This window comes from Saccopteryx bilineata, chromosome 10, assembly GCF_036850765.1.
Source record: "Saccopteryx bilineata isolate mSacBil1 chromosome 10, mSacBil1_pri_phased_curated, whole genome shotgun sequence".
NCBI classification, from domain to species: Eukaryota; Metazoa; Chordata; class Mammalia; order Chiroptera; family Emballonuridae; genus Saccopteryx; species Saccopteryx bilineata.
Window position 1 is genome coordinate 32,479,787 of NC_089499.1, and position 5,838 is coordinate 32,485,624.

The following is a 5,838-nucleotide window of genomic DNA, read 5'->3' on the forward strand; positions in this document are numbered from 1 at the left end:
AGATTCCACCTGTACTTGCCACCCTATCATTCTTCCTGCCAACAAGATCTCCTAGCCACTGGTTCTGTTATTTCACATGAATCATCCTTTATTAGTATTGGAAAATGATCATTAATCAGAGCACTGAAGTATGATAGAAGGAGGTTTTTGTAAGGCTAAAGAGAGGAAGGGCTAGTCTGGAACAAAGAGTGGGTAGTTTGGGCTCTATGACATAAGTTCAAATGTTTAGAATTCAGGCAGTCAGCCAGCGTCTCCCCAGGGAGGTGGGTTTCTGGTGAAGCTGTGACACTCCTCTTCCACCCACCCAAGTCAGGGTCACTGGGGCAGAGGGGGGTATAGACATTCTTTTGACTCTATTTCATTTATTAAAAGAAAATGAGTCATTTCAGGTAACCCAACAAAACAAGGTTAAGACTATTAGGAAAAGTACAGGAGACATTTTTAGATGTTTTGAGTGTGCAAAAAGTTATTCTCTCAAAAGGCTGCCACTGGGCTCTGGCTTCATTTGACCCAGAGTACATACAGGAAAAGTAAGTGCAATTTCTATGCTAAATGTAAGAAAAACCCAAAGTATTCCTAAAGAAACAGAGGAAAACAGAAATTAACTGGATACATGTGAAGTTTTTCATGATGTAGATTTTTCTCTTTTTGAGTTGAATTTTTGTTATTTATTTTAAATTATATAGAGTCCATGGATGGAGGAATGGATAAACAAAATGTGGTATATGCATGCAATGGAAGATTATTCAGCCATAAAAAGAAAGGAAACTCTCACACATGCTACAAGGATGAACCTTGAGGACATTATGCTAAATGAAATAAGTAAGTCAGAAAAAATTATGATTACATTTATATGAGGCACCTACAGTAGTCAAATACACACACAGAGAGAAAGAATAGTGGTTCATTGTGTAGCTTTTCTATGTTGATTAGTTTTATCTATTTTATTGATTCTTTGACAACTGAAATCTAGAATAAAAACGTTGGAATTTTAAAATAGTAAAATCAAATATATCTTGAAGGCTATTATATTTAAAATGTCAAGCTCAAATTTTATGATTAAGAAAACTAAAATAATAACTAATATATGTAATACTTAATATATGCCAGGTTCTGTTTATTTAGTCTTCCCAGGAACCCCCAGAGGCAAGTATTATTATTAATCCCATTTTCCAGATGAGGGAGTTGAGGCAAGTGATGTTATGAACAAGTTGCCCAAGGTTTCAGAGTTAGTCTGGCAGAGTTTCAATTTGGACTTGAGTCATCTGATTCTAGAGCCTGGGTTATTGCTGTGATTTCTATGCCATTATATGATAGTTTATGATAAGTAATCTGTCCATCTAAAAATTCTCAATATGCAAACTACTATCCATTTTCAGATAGAAAAGTCTCAACCAAAATAATATCTCAGTTTATAAACTGCTGAGAATTTATGGGTAAGATGTTTTTGTACCTAAGCTAAAGACCAAGATGCATATACCAAATATACTGATTATAAGATTTTTTTTCCTGTTGCTAATAGCCAAAATCTCAAGAGAAGCTAAGTATCCATTAATTAAAAATTTTTTTAAGTAAATTGTGATCTGCCCATAAAATTATAATATTCTGCAGCCACTAAAAAGAGCATGCAAGACTGATCTATAATAATGTAGCAACTTTGGAAGATAAGAAGAAACATACTTATATAAATAATACAGAATGTGCATATAATTTTCTGAAAGGACATAGAAAATATAACTATGATTAATACTAAAGTTAAGGCAAGGGAGAAAACATTACAATGTGAATTAATACCACTATTGAACTGTATACTTAAAAGTGGCCAAGATCTAGATTTCATGTTATATGCATTTTACTACAATAAAAATACAAAAAAAAAAGTAAAGAGAAGAGACATATGCTTCTCATTTCATATCTTCTGTTTTTGAAAATTGTAGATTTTACTTTTATTTTCATAAGTAGTCCAGTAAAAAATAAAATTTGAGTGGTTAGAGGAACTGAAAATCACTTATCTACATCCAGCCATATTTTTATTAATGTCCCATATGAAAAGCCCTAAGAGTCAACAATAATTAAGTTTATGTGCGATTTCAAGTGGCCATGGGGTCATCTGAAAGTTCGGAAGTAAACAGGTCCCAGAAAGTTTCCCATCCCACTAACAGAAGACAGTTCTGTTTGTTAAGTGCATGCGGTCTGTGTAAAAACAACATTGGACTCATCACTCACCTGACATATTTCCCTGGAATTTATTTCAGATTAAGTTGTTTTGAAGAACAGGTAGTTCCTCTGTGATTTCAGACTGTCCTTCTGAGAACATGTTGTCCTAGTGTCCTCTCCTTGACCATGCAATTTCTTCATAACCATATACGGCTTTTGTTTTGTCCCTGTTTATGACTTCAAACAGCGAGCCAGAATATAAAAATGCACAGGGAGAGGCCAAACATTGTAAATTATATGTCAAGGTTAAAGATAAAACATAGGCAAGTATCTAACAGAGAATGTTAACATTGATCAGTTTTACTTTGTTTGTCCCTATGTTTATGTGAAAATATTGACTGAGCCTGAGTCTCTGAGATTTTATTCCTGCCTCACAGGCTTTAGCATCCCCTGAACACAGAAATCTCAACTTCTGGAAGAGACTTTGGAGATCATCTGGTTTCCAATTTCTGCCGGGGCCAGATGGTAAGTAAACAGAGATGTTGTCCAGGTGGGGAATGAGGAAACCTATGCAGAGAGTTCCCTACAGTTATGCTGTAGGACCCAATAAGTCAAGAATATCTCTTCTGATTTTTCAAGAGAGGCTGGATATCTAGACTTGTATGTAAATGAGTCCAAGTTTTAAATGGTGGGAATTAATGTGAAAAATATGAAAGCACTGTGAGGGCCCAACAAAACGTGTCTCTTGGCTGAACTGAGATGTAACCTTAAGCGTAATCCAATTCTTCCTTCCGTGGAAGAGGCTGAGAGAGATGTGAAGTCTAGGTGAGTACCTGGCATTCCTGAGCTGGTCCGAGAAAGGAACTGACAGCAGATCTGGCGTGCCTTCCGATCTCATCCTCCTTCCTCAGCCTTTTAGCCCATCTAAAGCTGCAGACTAATTTTAGGCAAGCACAGGACAAGTTTTCCATCTCAACACATAAGTAAGCCTTCAACTTGATGGGCTAGACCAGGGGTCCCCAAACTTTTTACACAGGGGGCCAGTTCACTGTCCCTCAGACTGTTGGAGGGCCAGACTATAAAAAAAATATGAACAGATCCCTGTGCACATTGCACATATCTTATTTTAAAGTAAAAAACAAAACAGGAACAAATACAATATTTAAAATAAAGAACAAGTAAATTTAAATCAACAAACTGACCAGTATTTCAATGGGAACTATGCTCCTCTCACTGACCACCAATGAAAGAGGTGCCTCTTCTGGAAGTGCGGTGGGGGCCGGATAAATGGCCTCAGGGGGCCGCATGTGGCCCACGGGCCGTAGTTTGGGGACCCCTGGGCTTGACCTTAACCACAAAGAGAAGACCTAGCTGGCAAGCTCCACCCACTGGCCACTTAATTCTGGCTAGAGTCTAGCTCCCCATCGTTTTGGGTGGAGATAAGGGGGAAAAAGAAACAAGTTGAAATTTTACCCTTAGGCAATCTGTGGGAGGAATAGGAAAGTCTGTGCTTTCTGGTAGACATTTTAAAAAATCACTAATTATAAATGCGGCCTTGCTTGGGAAGATTTTTTACTCAGTTTCCCAGATAGCAGATATAGTCGCCATCCCCTGCTCCATGGTGACTTTGCAGTATGGGGCTTTGCCAAGAACTTGTGTTTTCCGTGGCATGAGAGAGAGAAAAGGAACCTGCTGTCTTAAGAGCATGGAATCTGGAGCCAGATGGCCTGGGTTCAAATCCAGACCCTAGAAATGACCAGTTGTATGATCTCGGACAAAACCTGACACTCTGCTGTGCCTCTATCTCTTCATCTGTGAAATGGGAACAATGCCTGCACCTATTTATAAGATAGGTGCAAGGATTAAATGTGTTAACATGCATAAGGCATATGGCAAGCACTGCGTATGCCAGCTGCACCTTGGAAGCAACTGGAGAGTTTTCAAAACAAATATTGACACTTCGGTCTCACCCCCCCCAAAGATTCTGTTTTAACTGCTCCGAGTTGTGTGTGGCTTGGGCAACAGAGCTTCTAAAGTCTCCCAGGCAATCCCAATGTGCCGCCAAGCTTGAGAACCTCTAGTGTAAGTGCTTATTAAATAAATGATGGTCCTTGAGAAATTGATGGGCAGGGGTGTGGGGTGATAAAACAATAAAAATTTATTGTCTCACAGTTCTGGAGGCTGGAAGTCCAAAACCAAGTGCCAGCAAAGCCATGCTTCCCCTGACACCTCTATGGAAGAACCCTTCCTTGCCTAACCTAGCTTACAATGGTGGCCATCAATCCTTATGGTTTCTTGGTTTGCAGCTGCATCTCTGAGTAATTGATTTTTAAAGAAACTATAGTGCTCTCTTCTTCATGTTAGCACATATTTTGCAGCCTCTTCATGAAGTTCCCTGAGTGGTCATCTTTCAGCATGGAGGGCCTCAAGGTCTTGGACCAGCTTGCAAAGATGGTGAAATGCTTCTGGGAGTCTCCCTGTGTCCTCTGCCTGCCTTTCACACCTCTGCCCTGCTTCAAGTATTCAGGAAGCCCCTGGAGGCTTGGATTCAGCTGGGTGGTAGACCAAGAACCAGTGAGAATTCTTTGAATAAACATGAATAAATAATCTTTGATCAGTGGAATAAGCTTGTGGAGGCATGCGGGTATAGGGATCAGTGCTGGAGGGTTGGGGTGAATGTCTTCCCATTTCCCTGACCTTACCAATGCCTCTGACCCCCAGCCAATTGGAGAACAGGGGCCTCTAATGTGGCTACCCAGCTTCAAAGGATGTACCTCTGAGATGCTGACTGAGTCAAGAATACTGCTGATGCGGTGAATTATTATAAACCAAGTGTGTTACGTCCTTAAAATGCAACACTGCATGCTCTCAAATTAAAATGGAATGGTTTTGATTTCACTCTGCCACCGGAGGCTTGTTTGTAACTTACTATCCCAACATGTTCAGTTTTGATGGTGATCGGAAAGCCTGATGTCACTGGGTTAGGGGGAAGGAACAGGGAAGGGTAGTGCTTCTATGTGACAGCATGTCTGCCCTGAAATGGGAAATTTGGGGGGAAGGCTTTAAACTAATTGAAACCTTGATGAGTTTGAACACAACTGTGGTTTGAAGCACAGAATAACCAAGTTCCTTTGTTAGTGCCTCTGGTATTTTTTATAAGCTTCCATGCTTCTCCTGGGCTTGGTATCTTACTAGTAAGCACTCCACTGAACACATTTGTTCCCATGGTAGGAATTTTAATATGAAGTCTTCCGCGGTGATTCTGGAATTTGCCACTAGAAAAATGAGGAAATCGGCCCTGGCTTGTTAGCTCCGTCAGTTAAGAGCATCATCCAGAAACAACAAGGTTGTGGGTTCGTTCCCTAGTTAGGGCACACACGGGAAACAACCAATGAATGCAGGACTGAATGGAACAACAGATGAGTGCTTCCTTTCCCCCTCCCCTGTCTGTCCTTTCGTCTCTCTGGCTCTTTAAAAATTAATAAATAACCCTAGCTGGTTGGTGAGAAGGTTGCCAGTTCTATTCCCAAGTCAGGGCACATACAGGAGCAGCTTGATGTTCTTGTCTCTCTCTTTCCCTGTATCTCAAAAAAAGAGAGGAAGGAAGGAAAGAAGGAAGGGAGAGAGGGAGGAAGGGAGGGAGGGAGGGAGGGAGGAAGGAAGGAAGGAAGGAAGGAAGGA

At 40.3% G+C, this 5,838-nt stretch overlaps 1 long non-coding RNA gene across 1 annotated transcript; it reads left to right on the forward strand.

Moving 5' to 3' along the window:
- Positions 1 to 2,542: 2,542 nt before the first annotated feature.
- LOC136314539 (uncharacterized) lies at positions 2,543 to 5,055 on the forward strand. Its single transcript, XR_010727330.1, has 2 exons — positions 2,543 to 2,682; positions 4,536 to 5,055. It is a non-coding gene; the product is annotated as an uncharacterized lncRNA (long non-coding RNA).
- Positions 5,056 to 5,838: the final 783 nt, after the last annotated feature.